This window comes from Canis lupus, chromosome 30 (assembly GCF_048164855.1).
Source record: "Canis lupus baileyi chromosome 30, mCanLup2.hap1, whole genome shotgun sequence".
Classification (NCBI taxonomy): Eukaryota; Metazoa; Chordata; class Mammalia; order Carnivora; family Canidae; genus Canis; species Canis lupus.
The window spans coordinates 17,402,594-17,430,043 of record NC_132867.1 but is presented as its reverse complement, the minus strand read 5'-3'; the positions used below and the strand labels follow the sequence as shown (position 1 = coordinate 17,430,043).

The window sequence follows — 27,450 nt, the reverse complement described above, 5'->3', positions numbered from 1 at the left end:
TCTCATGACCCTGAGATCATGACCTCAGCTGAAATCAAGAGTCAGATGCTTAACTGACTGAGCCACCTAGTTGCACCCTAAGGGTATATTCTAATTATATTCTGGTGATGGTCTGTAGGACGATTATTTATTGCTACGCACATTTCTTGACTATTTCTAAATTAATATTACACTCCTATTCTAAGATGAGAGATTAAAAACAAAAAGGATATGCTATTTCTTAAGTTTCCTTTATAATAAAAACATTTTCTTCCCCATTGTTTTTTGTTATCATTAGATAATTTCCCTTCTATGCCAAATACTTTGTTCCATTTGGTCATTACCAGCAAGTGAAATTTTTTTAAAGTGTAGCATGCACTTTCATTTCATGCCAAATAAGGTTTATTCTCTGAAAATATCAGACAGACGTTTTTATACATGAGAAATAATGTCATTATTGGAATTTATTGCCTAATGGAGATATATTAGGCAAGAGATTTGGAACTAAGTAATAAAAATATTAGAAAATCTGGAAGGGTGATGTCTTAAATATGTGATTAAGTATCACTTTTAGTATTCCTTTTCCTTTTGAGGAGAATGTGCTTCTAGTTTGTTACTTTGGTTGCTATAATTCATTTTATCAATAAGCTGTCACTGCATTTAAACATCTGGAAACCATCACACTAAACAATGGCCAATGCTCATAACCAATTAGTGAGTGTTTATTGTGAAGGATAAACATTAAGAATATGATCCTAACTTTGTTATAATAATTATGTGATAGAAAATATTCAGTCTTGGATCCTTAGATCATGCTGCTTAAGAATTAATATTGTCACCCTTTTGAAACTTTAAACAACATCAATCATTTTATTCAATAATAATTCATATAGATTTTTTAAAATTCTAAATGATGTCTAAGTGATGTCTAGCAATGCCCTCTCCACCCTCCAAAGTAAGAATAATACAGTAAGAATATTATAACTTTACCCAGAAATCTTGAGTGAGAGACTCCATGTAATTAATTTCTAAAATTTTGACCTTAATACTTCAAGAAACTACTTGAAAGAGGAGAACCGCTCTCAACAGAATTTCATTCTACTTTTATCTCCGGAGAGGATTTCCCTATAATTCTAGCACTTCAGCCAGATTGTTTGCACACGGCTGAGCAGAAATAACATATATTTTTACATCAGCATATTTAATATCACAGGTTCTGATGTACTGACACAATGTTGGCAGTATTAACAATACAGACATCATTAGCTTTCCAAAAGATCCATAATTGAAAAGTCAGACTGCTGAAAAATGTCACCTTGTATGTACTATGCTAAGGGAATAAAGCTTTGCCTGAGTCCTTGAAAGGGCAAATAAAGACTCAATTATGGCCTGCCTTAAATCCATAAGCACTGAGTTCTATTAGCCTTAGTGTGCTGTCTGGAATGTCCTTCTCCAATGAACCATTTCTCCTAAATTTGCAAAAACTGTTCAATCTCCCTCCCACCTGCTCCTTGCGTTCTAGCCAAGTTAGAAAGCTACAAAGATATACACAGTAGGTTTGCAAAGTATATGTCTCAATATGTTAAGGTACCAAGTATAAAATTTTTGTGAGTCTGGAAAGAAAAAAATGACATTTTGTAGATTTATTTGTTTACTACAAGTAGAGTTCTTGGCAGAATGTATCCAATTACTTTGCCAGCTCAAGTTATGGATGATGTTTAAAATTTAATTTTCATTTCAAATTTTATATTTAAATTAAAATTATAAATTTAAAAACTGGTTCTGTGGGGATTGCTTTTAGGTTAAAATTTTAGTTCTTGTCCTTTTATTCTTTTTCTTTCCACATTCCTCTTTTCTTCCCTTCTTTTACTGGTGCTGCATGCTCTCACAGAAAGAAAAAAAAAGCTTTGAAATTTAGAAAAATAGACTGAAACAACATGGACTCACATAAGCTCCTCCACATGAACTCTGAAGGTGTTCCAGTTTCGAGAGCTTTGAGTCAACAACCTGAGTTGCTGTTTCAGTTCTACCGGAGAAGTGTGGTCTTGAACATGAGGTGAGTCCATACAGTGATGGGCCCAAGTCCACTCACAGCTCAGTTCTACAATATGTTTAAAGGAGGGAGTTGAAATTGTCTATGTTGCTAGTAATTTCACTTTATAATATACCAATGTTGATATAATATACCAATGTTGACTTTTCATAGTCACATCTCCACATCTTTTTTTTTTTTTTTACCAAGGCTTTTTAATTTATTTTTTAAAGATTTTATTTATTTACTCATGAGAGACACAGAGAGAAAGAGAGTCAGAGACACAGGCAGAGGGAGAAGCAGGCCAGAGACAAGAAGCCAGGAGCCCAATGCAATACTAGATTCCAGACCAAAGATCTTCCCTGAGCCAAAAGCAGATGCTCAGCCACTAAGCCACGCAGGCGTCCCTTTACCAAGGCTTTTTTAAAAGTGTAACTAAAGTCCAGGAGTGATTGCTTAAATGTGAATTTAAGTATTATGAATCTCCCTGGCATTGAATACCTAAGGGGAGTTCTACAAAAATAAAATGAAATAAAATAAATAAAATAAAATAAAATAAATAAAATAAAATAAAATAAAATAATAAAAAAATCAGAAGAGACTAGTAGAATGTATAATTTTTTCCTGAATTGCATATATAGATGACTTCAATAAATCTTTGAATTCAACTAACCCTTGAATTCAACTAATCCTTGAACTCAACTAACCCCAACTACTTTAGGTACAACTGAAAAATAATGTGAACAAAAATTGTGGAGTCAGACTGAGGAGGTTTGAACCCAGCCCTCCTCATTAGCTGTTCGTGTGGTAAACTCACCAAACATTGCACTTCCTTTTTCCCATCTGCAGAAAGGAGGTAATGATAATTCCTGTCTTAAGCATTTGCTTTGAGGATGATAAGAAATTTAGCTAAAGCAGTGGTTCTCAAACAGGTGTGATTCCCCTGCCCTCTGCCCAGGTGACATTGACCATATCTAGAAGCATTTGTTTGTCATAAATGGGGGGAAGGGTGCAGCCAGCATCTTGTAGATAGGTGCCAAGGATGTTGCTATACTGCATACAATTCACAGGACGGTGGCTCTCAACAAATTATCCCACCCAACACGCCAATGCAGCTGAGGTTAAAAAAACCCTGATACGAATCACTTGAAACAGTTCCTGATGTAAACATCTTTTTTAAAAAAGCACTAAATCGTGATCCCTGGGTGGCTCAGCGGTTTAGTGCCTACCTTCAGCCCAGGGCATGATCCTGGAGACCCAGGATTGAGTCCCACATCGGGCTCCCTGCATGGAGCCTGCTTCTCCCTTTCCCTGTGTCTCTGCCTCCCTCTCTCTGTATCTCTCATGAATAAATAAATAAAATCTTAAAAAAATAAATAAAAAGCACTAAATCTTAACTGAAATATATTAAAGTTTACTTACTGCCCCTTACTGTATACAACTTTTTCCATCATTTAAAATATTTTTCCATTGTGTCTGCACTTCATATTTTCCTTTGGGAGTTAAATCTACCAGAGCCTGCAATTTCTTACAACAGATGATTTCAGAGTGAAACAATTTGAATATTTTTTATTTTGCCCCCGAGAAGTGCATTCACAGGAGACTTGAGTGGAGGTAAGCCTAATAAGAGCTATCTTCTGGCTTTTGCCCTAATCTCTTGAACTACGTATATATACTTCACAACAATGAGAAAGAGAAGCTAAGCATATGGTAGACAAATTTAATTTTGCAGTCTCCTTATTTATATACAAAGTCAGAAATGAGAAATCCAGGAGAGATGAGATAGGAGGAAATGGTGGTACACCCAGAGATTCACCTGCATTACATGGAACAGATGGCTAAAAACAGATATGCATTATTCGTATCTGATACTTTACTTTTTAGATGAAATGTTATGGACGTTAGGTGTCTTGACTGCAAGAGACAGAAACTGTCTTTAGTCTGAGCAGACAGAAACATACTAGAAGGCTGTCTGCTAGCTTGCACAGCAGATGGGATGACAGGTAAACAAGCCAAAGCAAGGAGAGAGAGACAGCAGGAAACCAATGAGGCTCTCATCCCCAGAGCAGTCTGGTTGGAATGGCCCCCAGCACTGCAGCCCTGGACGTGGCTTTCTGAGAACTTCTGAGGTCACAGCCACTGCATTCTCAATGGTACAGGTAACCTCCAGTTGTGCTGTCAAGATTATAAATCTCATACTAGGTCAAATGCTCAAGCTATAACTGCCGGAGACCAGAAGCCAGAACATCTGGCCATTAGGCTTCTAGAATAGGAGATGAGAGAAAATTGTGAAGTACCAGCCTTTATTAGATGGGTTAGGTCTTTCAAAAAGGCCAATCTGAACTCTTGGGGTTTCAAGATGTAGTTGCACAGCTACTTTGGGGGAGTATTATTCAGTATTCAGCTATGGCCAATTAATTAACCATGCTCCTGGAGAAGCGAGGATTTTCTCAAAGACTCTATGAAAGAGTTGTGGTTTGCATTGATTGTATTTTTAAAATTAAAGGTTTTCCATTTGCGCAATTTTTTTTTGTCACTTGTAAGTCTGTAAACATGAGCCAATATTTTTTTTTTTCCCAAAGGACTTAGATTCTTTGTTAAATAAGAATTTCACATTGGGTGAAACGTTGGCAGAGTCTGGCTAACCACTCAAAGACAGAGCCTGCACATGCTGCTGACTCAGAGAAATAAAAGGAAAGAGGCCCAGAAGACAACATTAAAATGTTATTTTCCTTTGCCATGTAATCTCAGTTTACAAAAGCTTATATTAAAGTTTTTCACTAACTGTAAAGTTTATACAGTACATTGCTAACAGATGTAATTGTTGGACAGATAACACACTCATAAGCCATTTTTTTTAAACTTGAAAATGTGTCTCCAGGCCATAGTAGCTGTGATGATAGCCAAGGGTGTCCACATCGATCATTATTAGTCTCATAGGTAATGTTAAAATGACCTTTACACAATTTTGAGTTGAATTTGGCAAGAGTAACCAAAGGCTAGTATTTAGATTGCAGTTCCAAAGGGCAATTTTCCTGGATAGGTGATTACCAGCTCCTCTTAGAAGAAAAGCAATAGAAGTACAATTTTGTCCAGTGGGAATGGAGGGGAAAGATTTGGTTTTGACATACAAAGTCTAGTTTAGAGAGTCCTTCAGTTGGATTTCTTCTTCATTTTGTGTTTTGAAAATTTCCTAATGGCTAGAAGCATCCTATACTTATTATCAGCATAATAATGTTTATTCTATCCATGGCAAACCATTTCTGGTTCTCCATAACTAATCAGACATTTTACCAGTTATAGTCTCTTCATATTTTACCTTTTTCTCTATCAGTTATATTGCCTGAGATATTTTATAAATATTTATTTCGTATTTTCTTGCTTAATTCAGTATCTGATAGGTTAAATGATTTTCCTGTTGCTTCTATGATTTCCCAATCATGGTAATTTGTTTCTTGGTATATTGGGCATTAAATCCAGTTGCTGACTTTAATCTTAAAAATCCCCATGCTACTAGGTTAAGGATTCCCCAGAGAAAAATTAAAGCAGCCCCTGCTGTTACTGAAAGATACTAACAAACTGGAACTTTTATTTCTCAAGTTGAGGGATCCCATACCTATTCAGGTAGTATAGTTGATGAGGGCCTACGTTTATCATATTTAGGAAATATTACTTTTGCCCCATCCAGTGCCGCAGCAGAGATACACATCTATCAGATGGTCATGTGGATTTCACCCTTATTCATTATATAACGAATAGTGAAACATAATGTTGTTTAGTGCTTTTTCCTTTGAAGTTTACTTTGTCTAAGATTGCGGCTCCTGATTTATTTTTGGGTTTCCTGTGTCTGCTACACATTTCCCATTCATTATTTTCAATCTCTCTGAGTCTGTTTAAGGAGATTCTTTAGGACACCCTATATAGATGAATATTTATAGTGATCCAAATGGGAGTCTTTTCATCTTATTAAGTGAGTCAGTCCATTTATAGTTTTTATTTATTTTTATTTTTTTTCATTTATAGTTTTTAAAATCAAGCTATTTTCATCTTATTCTGTTCCAAAATATATGATTATTTTATTTATATGGTTTTCAAACAGTCTCATTAGAGATTTTATGACCATCTTATTTGTCTATTGTTTTTGCTGTCTGTACATATGCTGTGCTTTGTGGTTTTTAGTTTTTTTGTTTTTTGTTTTTGTTGTTCGTTTTTTTTTTTTTTTTTTTTTTTCTGATGTTTACGTTTAAAACCAGAAGTGAATCCAGGCTTTGTGGGACCTGATGCTTATACAACTTGGGGAGAACTTCTTTAAGAAAAAGAATAAAAAGTAATGAAACAAAGTTAAGTAGGCAAATTAAAATTTCTTTACAACTAGAAAAAAGAATCAAAACAAAATGTAGGAGTCCAAAGAAGGGCCTTGAAGCTTAAGCTTCGTTAACTTCATAGTAAATACACCAGAGTTTATTATTTATCTTTCTTTAAAAAAAAGATTTTGGGGGGTGGGAGTGAATGGGTGACGGGCACTGGGGGTTATTCTGTATGTTAGTAAATTGAACACCAATAAAAAATAAATTAAAAAAAAAAGATTTTATTTATTTATTCATGAGAGACACAGGCATAAGCAGAGTGAGAAGCAGGCTTCCTCTGGGGACCCTGATGAGGGACTCAATCCAAGGACCCTGGGATTACGACCTGAGCCAAAGGCAGACACTCAGCCACTGAGCCACCCAGGTGCCCCAACACATAATCTAAGGTGATTTCCACAGTGATTGAAAAAAAATGTGGTTATTATGGATAGTTGACATCATTATGAATAGAACTATTACTATTTTAGTATAAGTTATTATTTAATGGTAGTTTTCTTCTGAAAAGTCAAAGGTGCTTAGTAGGGTAATTTGCCACTATTATTCAAATAAAACCATGCTGAGAAGTAAATCCACTGGCTGTAGCTAGGAAGACCTCCTGATTTTGCATCTGTTAGTGTTTATGAAAGTAGAAATGCCAATGCTTCCTTTGTGTCTTTCCACTAATTTCAGATATGTATTGTGAAATAAGGAACCGCAATAAGGGGGTGGGATAGAAGAAATTCTCTACTTTTTTATGGAGTGCTAGAAAACGAAGAAATCATGCAGAAGAATGTATTAATGTATTTTCCATGTATTTTGCTCCAAACACAATTACCCTTGATAGAAGCATCTCTGTAGTCAAAAAGAACAGTTTCATAAATTTATCAAAATATGTGTTAACAGTATTCAGCATACTTTTACTTTTATAATGCATGTTTTATTTTGGAATAATTTTAGAGTTGTGGGAAAGTTGCAAAGATCATACTCCTGTGAACTCTCATGGCCAATTTCTCCACTGGTTAACATCTTAACTTTTATAGTACATTTGTCAAAACTGAGGTACTGATACTGGCACATGACTGTTCACTTCCTTTTTTTTTTTTTAAGATTTTATTTATTTATTCATGAGACACAGAGAGAGAGGCAGAGACACAGGCAGAGGGAGAAGTAGGTTCCTTCCAGGGAGCCTGATGAGGGAGGGACTCAATCCCAGGACCTGAGATCACAATCTGGGCCAAAGGCAGACACTCAACCACTGAGCCACCCAGGTGCCCCGACTCTTTATTTCTTATCTAACGTCCAGACTTTATTCAGTTCCACCAGCATTTAGTTGTCAAGTATCTGCAATCTCTCTGGTTTGTTTTTCTCAGGTGTTGTTGTTTTTGTTTTTTATCAAATTCCTTGAGGTGAACTGACTATATATCCTAGAGAATGTCCCCTACCCTGAGGTTGTTTTATGTTTTTCTCATAATTAGAATGGAGTGACAGGTTCAAAACAATGTCAACAAACTGAAGCACCATTTTTCCAACATCCTACCATGTTAACATGATATTCACATGAAGTCACTACCAACGTTAACCTTTATTATTTTGTTCAAAATTTGGTAGTGTTTGCCAGGTTTCTTCACTAACGAGTTATTATTATGCCTATTCCCTACTCTGTCCTTTGGACGTAACTCACTAAGTGTAGCGCACTCTCCGGGATAGGGGGTGAGATGGGAATTAAGCACCAGGGGAGAGAACATATATAGATTATTTGGAATTCTTCTGTCAGGAAGATGTGTCCCTTCTTGCCTTCACTTATTAATAATTTATGTAAGTATGGCACTGTTTATATATATTTTACACTTTGTTTTATAATCCAAAGCTACATTGTTTATTTTGTTGCTTATTTTTTTAATTTTTAATTTACTTTTTAAAAGGTTTTATTTATTTATTTATTTATTTATTTATTTATTTATTTATTTATTTGACAGAGAGTGAGAGAGAGAGAGAGAGCACAAGCAGGGGGAGAAGCAGTCTCCCCGCTGAGTAGGGAGCCAGATGTAGGGCTTGATCCTAGGACTCTGAGATCATGACCTGAGCCAAGGCAGATGCTTAACTGACTGAGCCACCCAGTGCCCCTGTTGCTTAATTTTTTAAAATTTTTATTTATTTATGTAGTCACACACACACACACACACACAGAGGCAGAGGCAGAGGCAGAGGGAGAAGCAGGCTCCATGCACTGGGAGCCCGATGTGGGATTCGATCCCGGGTCTTCAGGATCGCACCCTGGGCCAAAGGCAGGCACTAAACCGCTGCGCCACCCAGGGATCCCCCTGTTGCTTAATTTTTAAAATAATATTCTATTGCATGAATATACCACAATTTGTTTCCTCACCTCTTGCTGGATGTTTACTAGGGATGCACCCAGTGTTTGAGTATTATGGATAAACCTGCTTTGAATATTGGTGCAAATTTTTTTTTTGTAAGGACATATGTTTTCATTTTTTAGGTACCAACCTAGGAGTGGAATTGGTGGGCCATGGTAATTCTATGTTTAACTGTGTGAAAATCTGCCAGACTTATTTCTAAGGTGACTGTGACATTTTTCTATTTCTGCCAGAAATGTATGAAGGTTTGCATTTCTCTATATTTTCACCAAATTTTTTGTTATCTACCTTTTTGATGATTGTTACCCCAGTCAGTTTGAAATGGTAGCTCTTTGTGGTTTTGATTTGCATTTCCCTGCTGGCTGATGGTGAACACATCTCCACATGTTTACTGGCCCTTCGCATATCTTCTTTCAAGAAATGTCTACTCAAACCTTTTAACGATTTTTAAACTGAGTTATTTGTCTTTTTATTATTGAGTTGTAATTGTTCTTCATATGTCGTAGACCCAAGTCTTATTAGCTATATAATTTGTAAAAATATTCTCCATGTGGTTGTCTTTTCACTTTGCTGGTGTCCTTTGACACACAGAAATTTTTAATTTTGGTGTTGTCCTGTGTATCTTATTTTATCTTTTGATGCTTGTACTATTGGTGTCTGTGATTTTGACGCTTGACTCTCTAGGAGTAACTTGCGAGGTAGAGCAGTTCACAGTTCGCCTGTGAGTTGTTCAGTCCATGTTTGGTCAGAGCTTGTGTTTAAACCCTTCACGCCAGTGAGGCTTCTGCACAGTGTTGTTAAGTCTGTGTGTGGCTTGGAAATTGCTTTCAAGATTGCCCCTTGGCTGCCTAGAATGGTTGCTTCTTGTTGGCTGCAATCATGCATATGTGCATAGACTGCCCCAAACCCAGAGTTGACTATGATCCCAGAAGGGCTCTTCTTGGCTACCTCTTTCCCTGGCTTTCTCTATTAAGTTTCTAGGTGATGTGCTATTTTGCTGATAGTAGAGCCATCAGCTTTTCCTTAATTGTTCTTTTCCAGTATCTCTATTTTTTTCCTATAGCATCCTAGGTTATATATTTCTCCAATCTCTGTTGTTCTTAATAAAGTCAGTCCTTATAGGCCAGGCAGCAGAGCTTTTGGTCTTTACGGCCTATTTTTCCCCTGAAAAATCCCCTGTGTCATTGCACCTGAACTAGAGACAAGGAGCCACTTTTCACAAAGTGACTCCCAGTTCTAAGAGTGGACACTGGTGGGCTGGGGCACATTCTGCTTTTCTTGTCTTGCCTTCCTGGTGTGGATCTGGGGCAGTGACAAGAGTGCCCCATTGCTATGGGCTGCCACCACCTCTCAGATGACTTCTGTTCCTCCTCCTTGCTACAGGAAACGGGTCAGGCTGGAAGCCTTTGTGGTGGGGTGGTGGGATGGATCCATCGTACTAATCATGTGCCTTGATGGGCTATTCCTGTTGCTGAAGAGCAGGGAGTCATGGGCTTGGGAACATCAGGGGAGAAACTTCTCCTTTGCCGCTTACTTAGGAAGAATCATTCCGTCCCATTGCAAATAGGCTTCCTATTGACAAGAAGGCAAATGATAATGGAGACAGGACAACAAAATAGAAAATGTTTACAACACTATCAGATAAAAAGAATTTAAATAAGTAAATTTTCAAATGGTGTTGCTGTAAGTCTGCATCATTAATATGCCTGCGGTTATTACAAAGTTTAATTGCTCCTCCTTAGGTGAGAGGAGGGGATCCGAAGAACAGGTGCTTCCTACCCCTTTTCACCTCCCGCTCTTTCCCAAGGACTTGCTGGGGAGCCACCGCCCCTTCCATGGGCTTACTGGGGCTGCTGCAGGTCCACTCCTCCCAGGTGGATGGGGATGTGCAGGCCCAAAGGTGTCACAGCGACTCACAGATTTCTCCTCCTTGACCAGTGCCTTGATTTATTTCTTCCTTTCTTGAAGTAAGAGGAACACATTCCCCTTGCAAAATACTGCTCCCAAATTGGAGGCCCATGTAGTGTAGACAGAAATAGGAACCTAACAAGTAATGCTGCCAGTCAGAGATGAGGGGTGTTAATGTACCTTTTGTTTTTATCCTTAAAATGCAAGCTAAGACATGATTTTCCAAACTTATTTCCAAAGTCACTTCCCTTTTTCTCTCCACCCTTTTCACTGAGATTATGCCATGGGTCTGTAATTAGTTAGATTCATTTGTCAGAGTCTGCATCATATAGGTCACCATACATCATCCTGGTAGGTGTGTCTCATTGTTTTTTTTTTACTCCAAACATTAACATTCACTCTTTGGGATGCAAAGTTCTATGGGTTTTGAAAAATGAAAATGACCATGTATCCATCATCCTAATACTGTACAGAAGTTTCCTTATATATACAGAAGAGTCCCTTTAATAGTCAACCAGTCCTTGGTTCCTTTGCCTGACAAATGCTAATCTGTTTTCCATCCCTATAGCTTTGGCTTTTTTACAGGGCCATAAAATGGAATCATACATAGCCCTTTGGATCTGGCTTCCTTCACTTAGTAAAATGCACTTAAGAGTCATTCATGTAATTGTATGAACTAACAGCTTTTTTTTTTATTGCTAAAGAGTATCATATTGTATGGAATCCCCAGTTTGTTTAACCACCTCCTCCCCCACCTTCCAAGAACGTCTTGGTTGTTTCTAGTTTTTAAGGATTATGAATAAAACTGCTACAAGCATTCATATACAGGTTCTTATGTGGCCATGCATTTTTAAATCTCTTGAACTCTGGATAGTATGCTGTCTTTCACTTATAAGATGCTGCCAAACTGTCTTTGAAAGTAGTCCTACCATTTCGCATTTTCATCAGTGATGCATGAGGCTCCACATCATCAGTGTTCGGTACTGGGAGGGTTGAGGAAAAATGGAGCCATTACAGAATCAGGGATTAGGTTGTGATATATTAAATTAAGGAATTAAGGGGTCTGGGGACTAGATGGTAATAGGTATTAATGGCAATTTCCTGATTTGCTGGTTACTTTGTGGTTACAAATGCCCTTGTTTATGAGATAAAATTTGGGAGTGTTTTTTAGTAGGAGTGATGGGCTCATCAAGTTGGCAACTTACTCTCAGGTGTTTTTGTGCTTGTGATTTTTCTGTCTGAGAATATTTCAAAATAAAAAATGTTTGAAAAAGAGCAAATCCTTAGCCATTCTAAAAAATGGGCAGTGATATCTCTTTATGGTTTTAATTCACATTTGTCATGATGACAAATGATATGTTTTTTATATATGTTTATTTTCCATTTGTATCACTTTGAAAAAGTGTTTGTTCAGATCTTCTATGTTTTAATTGAGTTGTTTATTCTTTTGTAGAGTTCTAAGAGTTCTTTATATATTCTGTATTAAATTGCTTTATTAGATATGTGATTTGCAAATATTTTCTGTCTCTGATTTTTTTGTTTGGGCGGGGAGAGACAGGGAGAGACTGAGCAGGAGGGGGCATGCAGGGGATGAAGGAGACAGAGAATCTTAAGCAGCTTCCATTCCCCCATGGTGGGGGGCAAAGTGGGGCTCGATTCCATGACCCTGAGATCATGACTTGAGCTGAAATCGAGAGTCAGATGCTTAACCAACTGAGCCATCCTGTCTCCCCTGTCTCTGATTCTTTAAACAGTGACTTTCTCTGAGAAAAATTTTTTAATTTTGCCAAAGTGTAGCTTATTTTTTTCTTTCATGGAGCAAGCTTTGCTATTGAATATTTTTAACATTAAAATATTCTGATCATATTAATCTTTAACATTGAGCTTGCCTGTCAGTAAGGGTGCCTCCCTCAGATGACTGGCATACCTCATGGTCAATGTTCATCTTCCAATCTAAATTAATATATAGACATTTTTGGTTTGGTCTTCCGCATTTGGTTAATAAGAATCGGTCTCCAGGATTTCCTGTAATCTGAACCACGGACTGGTAGTTCACTGCTCTCCTCCGGACCTCTCCCTTTATTGCCACACTAGATATTACCATTGCCCAATGGTCTGCCTGATGCAGCCAGCTGGATTCTTCTTGAAATCACAAGCTAACACATGTTCTCCAAGAACAACTTACTCATCTATAACTGAGAATGCATTGGTCTCAATGATGTCTGAGGGATCTCTCAGAATTAATTTTCGATGACTTGCTCTCTGTGAGGCATTTGTCAAACTATACAGTACTCATTATCTGTAATAACATCCTACCTTATTCTAGTCACTTCTGGTTGTGAACATGGGAATATTACTCAGCTTAGCTTAAGAAAAAATGGAATTTCTTTATGATCATGACTGGGAAGAATAATGAAAGAGCTAAAAATAAAATCAAAAGAACTAAGAATGGGATCTTAGAGACTTGAATTGGGCAATCAGCGCTATAGCTCCCTTTCAATATTCTCTTACACAGACCATCTCCATATAGCAGCCACTGGGTCTCAAATGGCCTCATATTTACACATTTACAACCTTCCATCCCAGAGGAATCAAGAGCTACCCTCGTTCACTTCTTTAAAAAAAAAAATTGATTATTTATTCATGAGAAACACGTGCAGAGAGAGGCGGAGACACATGAGGGAGCCTGATGTGGGACTCGATCCCAACACCCCAGGATCATGCCCTGAGCCAAAGGCAGACACTCAACTACTGAGCCACCCAGGCATCCCACTCTTGTTCACTTCCTATTTAGAAAATTTCAGGGAAGTTCTTTGGACTGAACATGATCATCTTTTGGAACAGTCACTGTGTCTAAGATATGCAGTATTGCAACTGACCCAGTCTACATCACTTGTTTAATCTAAAACCCTGAGAGAACAAAGGAGCACCATGATTGGCAGCTCTAATATGACTATATGCAGAAAGGGAAAGATTTCCTACAGGTGACTGGTACTGCAAACTCAAGCATGATGATCATAAGAATTCTGGGTAACTCAAAACTATTGCTGTAATAATAATTATTAGTATCATTACTACTGCTGCTATTACTATTGCTTCTAATATGCATTATTTTGTGTGCTGGACAGCCATGAATGGGTTATAGTGGATGCTAAACCCGATTGTTTTGTAGAACTTTGTATTTGCTAAGCACTTTATATTTGCCAAGTTCTATGTAAATTAATTTTTATATTCCTTACAGCAACAGTATCAGATGGTATTGTTGTTGTTATTTTTATAGTTATTATTCTTAGTTTACAAATAAGATTGAGAAAATTAAGTTATTTCCCCAATCACACAAACCAAGGCATCATGTTCAAGAAGACTACTCTGGGGCAGCCCGGGTGACTTCGCAGTTTAGCGCCGCCTTCAGCCCAGGACATGATCCTGGAGACCCAGAATCGAGTCCCACATCAGGCTCCCTGCATGGAGCCTGCTTCTCTCTCTGCCTGTGTCTCTGCCTCTCTCTCTCTCTCTCTCTCTCTCTCGCTCTCGCTCTCTCTGTGTCTCAGGAATAAATAAATAAAATCTTTAAAAAAAAAAGACTACTCTGGATTTCCAATTGGGGAACTAGAAAAGAGAAATAATATTTTTCTCTAGACTTGGAGGTGGTAAGATACAAATCTGGACCTACTAACAACCATCTTTTTTTTCTGATAAAAGGACCTTCACTGAGAATTTATCAAACACAGAAGGAAAGAGGGTGAGTAGTTAGGAGGAAACAGTGTCATAAAGGCCTCATTTGAGTTCCAGGGTCTACAGTCAGACTGCCACTGGAATTTAAGTTCCATAAACCAATAAATTACTTTTTTTTTTGTTCAAATGCATCTAACTTGGGACACCTGGGCAGCTCAGGGGTATGAGCATCTGCCTTCAGCTTGGGGCATGATCCCAGGATACTGGGATCGAGTCCCACATTGGGCTCCCTGCATGGAGCCAGCTTCTCCCTCTGCCTGTGTCTCTGCCTCTCTCAGTGTCTTGCATGAATAAATAAAATTAAAAAATGAATCTGACTTGAATTTTATTATTTAAAATTTGGAGAATTCCACCTGATAGAGACAGGTCTATGGAAGAGTTCTTTTCCATTTCTTCAGTTCTTTCTCTCTTCCTCTGGACAACAATCCAAGACCACTGAGGATCATGCAATTAATGCTTCTTGACAAGTAAACAGTTCCTAATATTTTGTCCCAACTGAGTAAGGAGAGACAGAGAAAGAAGAGAGATGACAAGATCTCTCAATAAATCTGTGTGCTATGCCCTTTTAAATTTTGGATGGGCCAATTTATATGCAAGCTTTTGTCATTTGTTCAAGACCTTACTGAAGTGAAGGATTTGAACCTATTCCAAGAGTTCTGACATTTTCCAATAAATCTCCTATAGCTCCAGCCTCAGAAAGCACATGAAGCCTAAAGATTTAACAGGCAACTTTTTAACCTGCTTCTTGTGGCAGAACAAAGTTTGCCAATTTCCATCCTGGGATCATGGAATCATCCTTGTAACTTAGTTCACCTCAACTCAGCCAATTTTCCATTTTAAGGTCTTCTTTTTCCAACATATCCTTTGGTGTTAATTTCTACCTCAGGTTTGTTTTGGTTGCAGATAACAGGAATCCATGTTAAATTTCCAAAAACAGAAAGGATTTTATTGGTTTGTGTAGTTGGAGGAGACAGTAGAGTAGCATGGCCAGGAGGAGCACAAGGGTTGGAATTGGAAGATAAATATCTTTCTTTGCTTCTCTACTTATCTTTCTCCATCTCTCTGTCCTCTAACTTCTGCATAAATGTCTGCAAATCCTTTCCACATCTGTACTTGTTTCTCACTGTCTCCTTCTGCAAAGTGGATTTTTCCATATGTCAGTAAACATGGATACAGTTGGCTCTAGAATTATACACTTAAAGCTCACAAAGGAAAAGGAAAATAAGGCTAAACCTCTACAAGGAACTCAGATAATTCCAATAAGGAATTTTAAAGACTTTAGTTTGAGCTGCTTAGTCACAATGTGTATTGAACACAACATCTGTGGAGATAGTTGACTGTTTTCAGGTTAGGCTCAGGTGTTTTTCTATTGACAACCCCTAAGAACCACATGGAAACAGGGAAAAAAATCCCTAAAAGCTAGTAAGATGTGCTCTGGAAAGAAAAGGAATGGAAAAGTACACAAATTGGTTGAAAAAAAAAGAAAAACTTCTCCTAGTTCATCACATAATATTAGTTTTTTTTATTGATTGATTATCTATTTTGATGGATTATCTATTTTAAGTTTGTATTTGTGAATGAAAAGGCAACCTGGCAATAATACATCTTGAAATACAAAGACCTTGTTTTTGCTCAGTAGTCTCCCTCAGAATGGAAACACATTTTTCAATGTCAAACATCAGGGTTTTTTGGCAGGGTTTGGCTGATATATATACAACTATGAAAATGATTCACCTAAACCCTGATTAGGTTCTGAGGACATAGATGTTACAATGGTGACAAGAAAGATTTTTTGTTTTGTTTTGTTTTTCTTTGGTTTCAAATTAAAAATGGATGCTGAGAGACAACTGTGTAGATAATCACAAAAAATGATTTAAAAAAACCCATTTGCTTATTTTCAAAATATCTCTGGATATTTTCCTAGCTTTAAATATCAGCATGTTTGAGAGAGAGAGAGAGAGAATTAGTCTATGTAAGTCTAAGAATAATGGCATAAACAAAGCATTTAGGTGCCTATAAATTAGGTTCTAGGTTTCTTTGAGTGATCATGTAAAAGGAAGTTCATTCCTACATCTGTACAATGTTATTCTTAAATGTACGTGTATAAAACATATGTGGTATGGGTAGAAAGATTATCATGGTATATGGCCTATAAATCTATAGGATTTTTTTTAAAGATGACGGTAAGAAGGAAGATAGAATAGAAAGTTATGGAGCTCAGATTTCACAGAATTACAGATCATGGCATTCCTTTGCTCAAAATTATCCGATAGTTTTCTGTTATACTCCAATATTCTCTAAGGACTTAGATCAGCTGACTCCTATTAATTATGTAACCTATTCCTTGCTATGCCTTAACATTCTTGACTCTCGAACTTGCTGTTTTCCTCCCCAGAATGCCTTTCTCTCACATATACACAGATATAATGCAAAATTCACGTACACACATATATTCAGTTATTTTTCTTGCTTATCATGTGATCCCCCACTAGAATGCAAGCTTTATGAATGCAGAGATTTTGTCAATTCTGTTCTCTACTTTTCCCCTATTACCCACCTCCATGGTGTATTGCACATACACAATAGGTGCTCAATAAATACTTTTTGAATTGAATTAATCAAAGAAAGATCCATATTAAACAACATATTATATTAGTACTGGACTCTGTAAACTTTTCTTGACACACAGAGATCCATTTAATCATAATATCACATCATCCTGGTGTCATGAGAAAGGAATATTTGTGTTATAGAATCAATGGATTAATTTTATTATGTACATAATAAAAGGGAAAAAAATGCTGAGGGAAAAAATGAGGGAAAAAATGCTCAAGATGTTATAGGTGATACAACAGACATAAGAGAAACAAAATCAATTGTTGTTGCCTTGCATTTAAAGACATAAGACAGAGACCTAGAAGTCTGCTACATGGAGTAGTACAGTCTTGTAATTCACTGCTGTGGGGGTGGCAAGCTGCCCAAGAAAGGGGAGAGAGGGTCAGAGCTGGCCCTTAGAAATGGATAGATTTAGGACGGCCAGAAAAAAGAAAATAAATGCTTTAGAAATGGAACGATGAGGAACAAAAGCATATTGCAACCAAATACATTTTTTTCAATTATAGGTTCAGAATTAACAATTCTTTACTTTTCACTATTGTATTTTTAAGAGCTTATTTAAGGAACTAAGACATGTCCTGATGCATTCTAAAACAAACCATTTGTTTCTTATTTCCCAAACTGGATAGATTTGTGTTTTCTTCTAAACCTATTATTAAAATGGGACTAGCAGATAAATATTATAGCAAGATTAGCTCATAAATAATTGAAATTTCAAATAAGATTAATAAAGATATATATTATCCAAGATATATATTATCTAAGAAAGAAAGCTCAAAGACAGCCAGTAAGATGTGATGTGATTGGTCATACAAAAGTCTCCATTGAAATCAAAGGAACTTCAATTCTCTGTATAGTCAGTGAGCACAATAAACCAAAACCAAAACTAAAAAACAAAAATTAAATTTTAAAAATTCACTAATAGTTTTATTAATCTCAAGTTTTAACATGTAAAGAACTTGAAAGCTTACTTTAAATTTTTGCAGTGACCCTTAGATTTATGTATCAGATAAAAGAGAGTTTAATTAGAAATGTAATTGGAAAAAATAACCTGAATTTTGAATATGTTTCTTAAAATTGTTGAGAAATATGAGAGATGCAGAGGATCAACGAAGGGCCTTGAGTCTTTTCCAGGCATTTCTAATCCAGGATCTTTAGGAAGATTCCTATTTGATTTTTAAAAAGTAGCCAGTCACTGGGCTTTGATTTTTAGTGTTTAGTAATTGTAAAGGTACAATGAGTTTGAAAATAATGTTGCTGTATTTTTTTTTTTAAGTCAGAGTTTGGTAAATTCATGGAATAAAGAATTCTGGAATCAGGGACAAGGCTATGAGCAAAAAGCAAGCAAGAAAAATTCTATTTCCTGCTTTTGGAGGCTAGATAATTTACTGTTGGCCAGCCATTGAATTCTAAAGTTTCTGAGCAATTGACTGAAGATTTAAAATCAAGCCATGCTCCTCTGATGCATTTTAAAGAAATATTTCTGTACTGTTTTTTTCTAGTTGTAACCAAGATACTAAGGGCTTCTCAACAGACATATTTTATTGTCAACCTCCTGACTTTGAAACAGGCATCATCATGCTGGGGAAAAATGCCAATAGTAAAAATGAATATTTTACTGAACATTTTGTGTGAAGATATGATAGAAGGTTTTTAACCATATGCCATATAGTAGAATTCCATTACAATTTAAAAAATATATTTCTTCCATAATTTTTCTCTGCAAACCACTTCACTCTGTCTCTTCCTTTTCTAAATATTCTCCTTTTATGTGTTCCTAACATTTGAACATACTTGGCTTGCAGTTTTCACTCAACAAAATGAAAGATCAATGATTAGGGCCAACCAGAGACTCTAGCATTCCTCGGGCACGCCCTTGGAAGACTTTCTATATCCTCTCACTGCATGTACCCTGACCTTCTTCTTTATTACCATCAACATGAGCAGAAGGAACAGGAGCAGCATCTATTTTTTTAGCATGTGCCTTTCATAGCCTCATCTTACACAGTTAAACAAACCTTGGCCAGATTTAATCCTCCAAAGTGAAGCTAATCCTTTAAAATGAATGAGCTCAACACAAAGTAGAAATTAAACAGTACATAATGATAAGCTCCTAGTCACAGGAAACTATAGTTAGAAATATAAATTTTACTGCCTATAAACATAAAAATAGCAACATGTTGAGAAAGAAAGATCTTGTGTCGTGCCATTTCAAGGGTTTTGTAAAGGAAGAATTTAAGTACTCCAGGTGCAATTATGACAAGGGTTTTTAAAAATGTAGCCAAGAGGCAAGGCAAGATATTCAGGAAAAACAATATTGCACTGAATTATATTGCATGTGTACAAAGTTCTATAGAAGAAACATCACTTTCCTAAATTGTCTTTTAAAAATAAGCAATAAAAACTGAAAAAAAAAGTTAAATATACAACTAAGTAAAAAAATGAAAGCATCCATGGAACAGTGACTCAGGCCAAGAAATAGAACATCACAAACCCTCATAAGCTTCCCCTCATGCCCTTCCAATCACTTATCCTCCAAAGATAACTATAGGCATACCGCAGAGATACTGCAGATTTGGCTCCAGACCACCTCAATGAAGTGAATACCACAATAAAGCAAGTGAAATTGGGGGAGGAGGGGTTGTTGGGGATGAGGTGGAGACACAAACTACAATATAGAGGGTCAAAAAAACTAGAAATTTGTTTGTTTACTGGCAAGACAAAACTGGCAATCTTCTTGTAAGATGGAGCAGAAATAAAAACAGAAAGCACAGATTATCAATATTAGGAATGAAAAAGGGAAAATCCTAGATCCAAGAGATTTAAAGGACAGTAAAGATGTATTTGAGACAAGTTTATATCAATAAATTTGATTATTTTAAATGAAACAAGACAAATACCTAAAACTACAGCAGTAGTCAATGGTCACACAGAGAATTAAAAACCTGAATAGTTGAATAGTTTATTAAAAAATTTCATCTATAGTTACAAATATTTCCATAAAGAAAATTCCATGCCCAAATGTCTTTAACCAAGCAATTCTAGTAAACTGTAAAAGAAAATCTAAAATGTAAATACCGATAATAATAAATGTTGACAAGGATGAGGATGGACTTGACCCTAATAGATTGTGAATTTAAATGGATACAACCATTTTAGAAAACTGACATTGTCTATTCAAATTAAATGCATTTATATACTAAATTTGTACCCAACAAAAATGAGTATATATAGATGCATCAAAAGATAGGGAACAGTAGAATATTAAAACACCTCAGTTATTCACCAAGATGAGAATGGATAAAGTGTGCTATATTCATACAATGGAATACTAAACAGCAAAGAAAATGCACAAATGCATTTTCAACATGAATGAATTTCAGTCATCTGAAATTTAGTTATTTAGTTATTTTACTGTCTCTACAAACCAGAAAATAAAGCTCTATGAAGGCAGGGGTTTTGACTCTTTTTTGTAAAGATATATCCCCAGTATGAAAAATTGTGCCAGGCACATAGTAGATAATAACTATTAAATTTTTAAATTTCAATTATTTTGTCAGTTCTAAGAGTTCTAACAGTTCTTTGACAAATATACTAATTCTTTATTCTAGATATCTAATCTCTGCTTAACATCTTTAATATATTAAAAAGCTTTAATAGGGGATCCCTGGATGGCTGAGTGGTTTAGCTCCTGCCTTTGGCCCAGGGTGTGATCCTGGAGTCCCGGGATCGAGTCCCACGTCGGGCCCCCTGTATGGAGCCTGCTTCTCCCTTTGCCTGTGTCTCTGTCTCTCTGTCTCTGTCTCTCTCTCTCTCGTGTGTGTGTGTGTCTCATGAATGAATGAATAAAATCGTTAAAAAAAAGCCTTAATATACTAAAAGGCTTTAATATATTGAGTTTACATTTTACAATCAATAATCCTAATCCTAAAATGTTTAATCTTATTTTCTATTTCTCCAGATTTCGTATCTCTAGCCTATGGTAATGTGTCTGCCTGTGGATTTGTTGATTTCTACGAGTTTTCTACTGATTTTTTTAATATGCTTACTGTGGATTATTTTGGATGACAGAGGAGTCTGCAATAAAAGTAGAGTCCTTTCTACCACTTTTGTCTCTGATTTACTAATATTCCTGTACCAGCCCTGGCCTTATATTCTGCACTTGAAAATATCAACAGCTACCATATTTTTGGGTCTCAATATGCAGTGTATTCTTTTTCGAGTAACTTTTGTTCATAACTTATTCCTTATATGTTTAGTAATTTAAAAGATATATAAAGTCCCATGTCTTAGAACTTTGTGTGAATTCTTTATGGATTGTATTTAGAGTTTTTTAAGGATTTGCTCTAGCTTCAGCCAGGTAATTATAGGTATAATCCAGGACAATGTTCAATAAAATTTTCAAAGGTGGTTTTTCAAGTTACCCATATGTACTTGAGGGCAAGTTTGTGGTCATGCATTCTTAGGTGAGTGTTTAATTTTCTCCTACTCAATGCAAAACCAATTCCAAGAAGATACACTAGATAAGCTTCTGCGTGTGTGTGTGTGTGTGTGTGTGTGTGTGTGTATTCATTCAAAATAGTGTTGTTCCTGTGTCTCACATTGGCAGGCATCTCTGGCCTGACTACCCACACACTGATTGAGGCCCAGATTTTGTCTCTGGTCCTTTGCATTCAATGTCCCACTAAAATCTAGATTCTAGACCGCCAGGGACCACCAGATGCCTTTATAAATCAATTTTATAAATTGACTTATGATCAATTTTATAAATTTCTTGGCATTGTGTTACTGTATTTTTTTCCTTATTTATGGCCTCAGATTGTTCCCTTTAATTCATACCAGGTAAGTAGTTCTTTTGAAAATCTTTTAAAAAATATTATCAACATATTTAAGTGCTCTATATAGGGAGAGTTTTCTTTACTCGTCTCGTCCATTATCTTGCAAGATGATTATTTTTATTAGCATAAACATTTAACAACTAAGGCTTAATTATTAATATAAACTGTCCTAAGACAAGACCTGATCTTTTCCATATAAAAATTGTTTTGATAAATCCTTTGATCAGCAAATATTATCTTAGCTTTTGAAAAGTAGTCAAACTTAAGCAGAAATACCCAAATGATAGAGGCAGCAGATCCCACTTTGAGAAAATTTTTGAAAATAGTTGATTTCTTAATATATCTTTCTAGTCCTACAAAGAGTAACTTAGCTACATTATAGTTTTAAAAACATTTCAGAATCAAATCATCAAAATTTCGGAATGATCTCTATAGCAATATTTTCTCTCTTTCAGCTAATAGCTTAGAGATGCCTCCATTATTTGATTTACCTGTGAAATTACTTGATTTATTGACACACTAGACTTGAAACTTAATTTTAGTGAGATGTGAAATCTTGCTATCTGCTAACAAATAAGAAAACCCAATGTTTTCTCTATAATGGAAACCACTGAATATCCTCTCTTACACAAATATGTGTCATACACATACACAAAGTACAAATGTAAATTTTTCAGGAAAGAAGGGCTCTACTTTTCCTTAGCTATTAATATGTCTTTGTATTCACAAAACACATTCGAAGATGCATGTAACATGCAAATACTTGTCATATTGGGCACAAATTTCAAAAAAGTAATTGCTAGGACTAAAGAAATAATATTCACTAACTTCTGGGGTTATTATGACATTCAAGAGAGATAATGCTTGTGAAAATCACATGGAAAGTATAAAATGTTCTTATTAAAAATAATCGTTATCATACTAGTAGTGCTTTTATTTCATCTTAGAAAAGAATTTATCTCTCAATGTTATCTCACAGAAGTTAGTCAAACATTGTGACAAATAAGGCTTTAATCTAAGTTAGTCTAGGATTGTTACACAGTAGTAAATAGTTATGATTTCAGTGAAAGAAATATTTGACTAAGTACTTTTCAAGAAAACATAATGATCTCAACAAAGAACGAAGCAAAAAAAAAAAAAAAAAAAAGTTACCTGAACATTCTCTCACACTATTTTATGTAACACATATCATTTAGTGTATACAGTTTCAATACATACATTTAATTCCTTTAAAATTGAAAGACGCACAGTACATTAGCTTAGTGGTCAAGATTAATATTAAGAATGATATGTCATGTTGGTAGAATGTAATCTAGGTATGATTTGTGAAGTTTAACTTCTTATCTCTGTGGTCTTCTCCCCAAACTTATAACCCCAGTCTAATGATGATAAAAGCATCAGAAAATTCCCAATTCTACAAAACGCATGCCCAGAGCTTCTCAAAAGTATCAAAAACAAGGAATGTCTGAGAAACTGTTATAACCTAAGAAGATATAATGACTAAATATAATATGGTGTCCTACATGGGATCCTGCAATAGAAAAAGACATTTGGAAAAAAATAAGCAAGTCTGTGTAAAGTATGGACTTTAGTTAATAAATGTATTAATATTGGCTTGTAACTTGTGATACTGTATTATGCTAGAGTTAAATATTAATAATGTAATATAAGACATGAATAGAGAAGACTGGGCATGGCATGTACTGGAACTTTCTATATTATCTTTCCAAGTTTTTGTAAAGCTTAAACTATTCTAAAGTAAAAAGTTAAACAAAAATTAATTATCTAGTAGTGGAAATTTTGTTTTCAAGGATGCAAATAACCAGTTTGGTTGATTTTATTTTCATCTGGGAAGAATTTGTTGATTTGTTCCTATTTCCTAACTCAGTAGTCATTGAGTAATTTGGATGTTTTGATAAGTTTCCATACCTTCTGAACATTTTGGGGTAACATCAACACATAACCAAACTTAGCTACTGGAGGAAACTCCATGTATATGCATGTTTTTTTCTTTCCTCAGATTCGGAATTATATAGATTTAGCTCCATCCAAGGAACTCCATATTAAGAACCCATCAAAACGAAATAGAACACTTTGACCTGATTCTGTCAGCCAGCCTCAACTATATCTTAGCTCCTCTTTCTGACAGAAAAGCATACAGTTCCTAGGCAGTTCTGAGGCCCTGCTAATCTCTTTGTACCTTAACTGTACAAAAGCATTACTTTTTCTAGTTTATCATGTACCTTAAGCCTTCTCTCTTTAAAAGTTCCAAAGTTCCAATCCTCAGCATCAACGAGGTAAATTATTGTTCAGTCTAAGTCCACACTATATCATGCACACATTAGAAAACCTAAATATATCTGTATTTTACAGTCAGAGTCAGGCTTAGAAAATTAAACCATAAAACACCTTGAATTCAAAGCGAGATTGTTTCAAATAATATTCTGAAGGATACTGCATTTTTTCCTAAAAACATCAGAAGTTCTTGTATTTCTTGTGTTAATTTGAAAGAGCAAAATATTTTTATTCAAGTTCCTTCTGCAAACTTCTTGGATGTCTCTTACTGTGAGCATTTATTTATATTGTGATGTCTCTTCATATTCCCCCTGAAATATGATGTCTCTTCATATTCCCCATGAAAATGTATTTTTTGTTGTAATTATGTTCACTAAAGGAAGAGTTTATGAAAGCATTTAGCACAGGGTTTCTCCACCTTGGCACTATTGACATTTTGGTCTGGATAATCCTTTGTGGTGGGGCCTGTCCTAGAATCATAGGATGTTCAGCAGCATGCCTAACCTCCAGATACAAGATGCCAGTAGCAGCCACTCTCCAATTATGGCAACCAAAAGCATCTCCAGACATAGTTCAATCACCTCTCTTTAATAACCATGGGTTTAGTATAATCATCAGACTTCAATTTTATTTAAATTGTTGGAATATCTTAATTGATTTGGATGTAAGGAGCAATATATTCCATTCCCAACATGCAGGAAGGGCACCTAACTCATTTCCTTTACTAGGTGAAAACTGTAGCTTCCATACTAGCCATACTAGTTGCAACACCGCTATCCAGTGGAGAAAGAGGGAAGCCATCCGGTTGGAAGGAGGCTCATGGAATTGGTATCAAGGCTTCCTTTGTGTTGCCAACAAGCTTCCTCCTTAGTGATATTTATTAGCAGAAGCTATGGGACTTGGAGTTTGGTCTTTCCCTTGACAATAAACCTCAGCACCAACCACTTTCATTCCCACTACCCAGAGCCGTGCTTTGGCTCAGCTCTGGGACTCAGCTCTGGGAATTGATGTTAAATACTTTAGAGCAGGAGTTGGCAACATGTGGCATACAGGAACCCGGCCACACCCGCTATTTTGAATATGGTCTACTGCTGCCTCCCTGCTCCAGCTGCAGATTTTGGGAGTTATGACAAAGTATGCCTTGCAAAACCTAAAATATTTATTGCATCTCTTTTTACAGAAACAAATTGACAACTCCTATTTTAAATCCTAAAATCTGCAAGTTATTTAAACTGCCCAACCTAAACTCTTTGTCATGTATATCGCAACAGTTTAGCCATGACAGCAATAGCCACATTTGTAAAATTATCTGATTTTCTCCAATTCATGCCAGGGGCAGGATTAATTTAGACACCAGTCCTCATCCTCATGGGAATAAGCAGCTTGCCACTTCACATTCAAAGACAATTTTTACACCTGAGCTTATTTTTTCTTTCCATAGGCTCAGCAAATTTAATACCTTTTACCTTCTGCGGTAGGTTTTCTTCCTCATACTGTTGGGTTCTTTCCTGTCATTTGTGGGAGAAAGCATAGTGGGAGACCGAGGCCACCTGAGAGCCAGTTCATTGTTACTGGATGTATCCATTTACCTTCTAGTTAAGACTGGTGAAGGTAGGAGCAGATAACCTAGGCATAGGAAAGAGTAGCTAAACCATTCTTCTTCCTTCTCCAGAATCTGTAGTTACTCTTTTCTACATTGCTTTGCTTTTGTTGTTTAAAAAGAGAAGAGACACTTCTGGAAGTTTGTCTAGCAAGTCTACATAATTTGTATTTTGTTTGCTTCTTTTTTCTAATAATCATGACTCTGGGATGGCTTTCCTGTTGCAACCAGTTAGAGCTGTGATACATTGCCTGAGGTGTGTACTATGTTCTATAAGATGGGACTTTTTAAAGTGCTCCTTTAAAATGTGTAAGGCTTGGGAAACAAAGTATGTATATGATACTGGATTATTTGTGGTCATGTGATGTGTGGAGGAACAGACTTGGTAAGGGAAGTGGAAATACATAACCAATCCCAGTTTACATCACAGATTATGCCATAAAGCTCTTTCCAGTGTAATAAAAATAACCATTGTGAAGATATTGTGACAATTTTTATTTTAAAAAAAATTAAAGATTTTATTTATTTATTTATTTGATAGAGAGAGTGAGAGAGCAAGCAGGGGGAGTGGCAGAGAGAGGGGGGGAGGAAGAAGCAGACTCCCCACTGAGCAGGGATCCTGACATGGGACTTAATCCCAGGACCCTGGGATCATGACCTGAGCCAAAGGCAGACGCTTAACCGACTGAGCCATCCACATACCCCTGTGAGAGGCTTTTAATCCTCACTCTTTTTTTTTCATTTCCAGAAAAGACTAAGTTGGAAATATTAAGAGTAGATACAGTGTTAAAGGCAGCTTTGCATGCAATGTTTTTTCATGTGTATATTTTTCTTATAAGAGAATGAACAGATGAGAGTAATATTCTAGTGCTGGAGCACAGAGAATATTTATATGACCAAACAGCATGTTTTAATTATTTTTTAAGATTTTATTGATTTATTCACGAGAGACAGAGAGAGAGAGGCAGAGACACAGGCAGAGGGGGAAGTAGGCTTTCTGCAGGGAGCCTGATGTAGGACTTGAGCTCAGCCCCTGGGATCACACCTGAGTCAAAGGCAGACACTCAACCGCTGAGCCACCCAGGAGTTCCCTAACAGCATGTTTAAACTGCTGCTCCCTCCATCAGGTGTCCCTGCTCCACTCTAGCCTGTCTACAGGAAATAACCATTCATTCTCACATTTTGAACAGATCCCTGCTAAATATAAACTTAAATCTGCTTTGCATTTCATTATAGTGTGGTTGGATCTATAGAAAATATAGAAACTCTACCTATTAACCCAAGGAATATATAATCAATATCTAAATAGGCTCTGGGTTTGAGGTAAAAGAAAATGCCTAGTGGGTGATGACACTACTTCTGTGTATGGCCCATTGCAAACATGCACATCTGACAGTAGAATCAATATGATAATTTTTTGAAAATGATTTAGAGGAGAGAGGAGAGAAGATTACGAGATTTAGGGAGGTGCTGAAGAAATGCAAAAGATTGGGGAGAGGTTTTGAATGCTCAGAGTAGAGCACTGGAAAGCCTAATTTGGAACACCTTTGGAGGAGGAGGAGGAGGAGGGGGAGGGGGAGGAGGAGGGGGAGGAGGAGGAGGAGGAGGAGGTAGAAGCAGGAGAAAAGCTAGAATAGATAAGCTCATTCCCATCCTATGCTCCAAAAATAAGATTTTCATTTCCTATAGGATAAAGGTTATAATTCTGCACCCAATCCCAGTGTGT

The 27,450-nt window shown here is 36.3% G+C and overlaps 1 long non-coding RNA gene across 2 annotated transcripts in view; it reads left to right on the top strand.

Annotated features, from left to right (window-relative positions):
• Positions 1–1,807: 1,807 nt before the first annotated feature.
• LOC140621488 (uncharacterized) overlaps positions 1,808–27,450 on the top strand; it is a 49,729-nt gene continuing 24,086 nt past the window's right edge. Inside the window, exon 1 of one of the 2 annotated variants that reach the window (XR_012021205.1) lies at positions 1,808–2,035. This is a non-coding gene — a long non-coding RNA (uncharacterized lncRNA). The remainder of the gene's footprint in view (positions 2,036–27,450) is intronic. The other variant, XR_012021204.1, reaches the window with a different exon arrangement.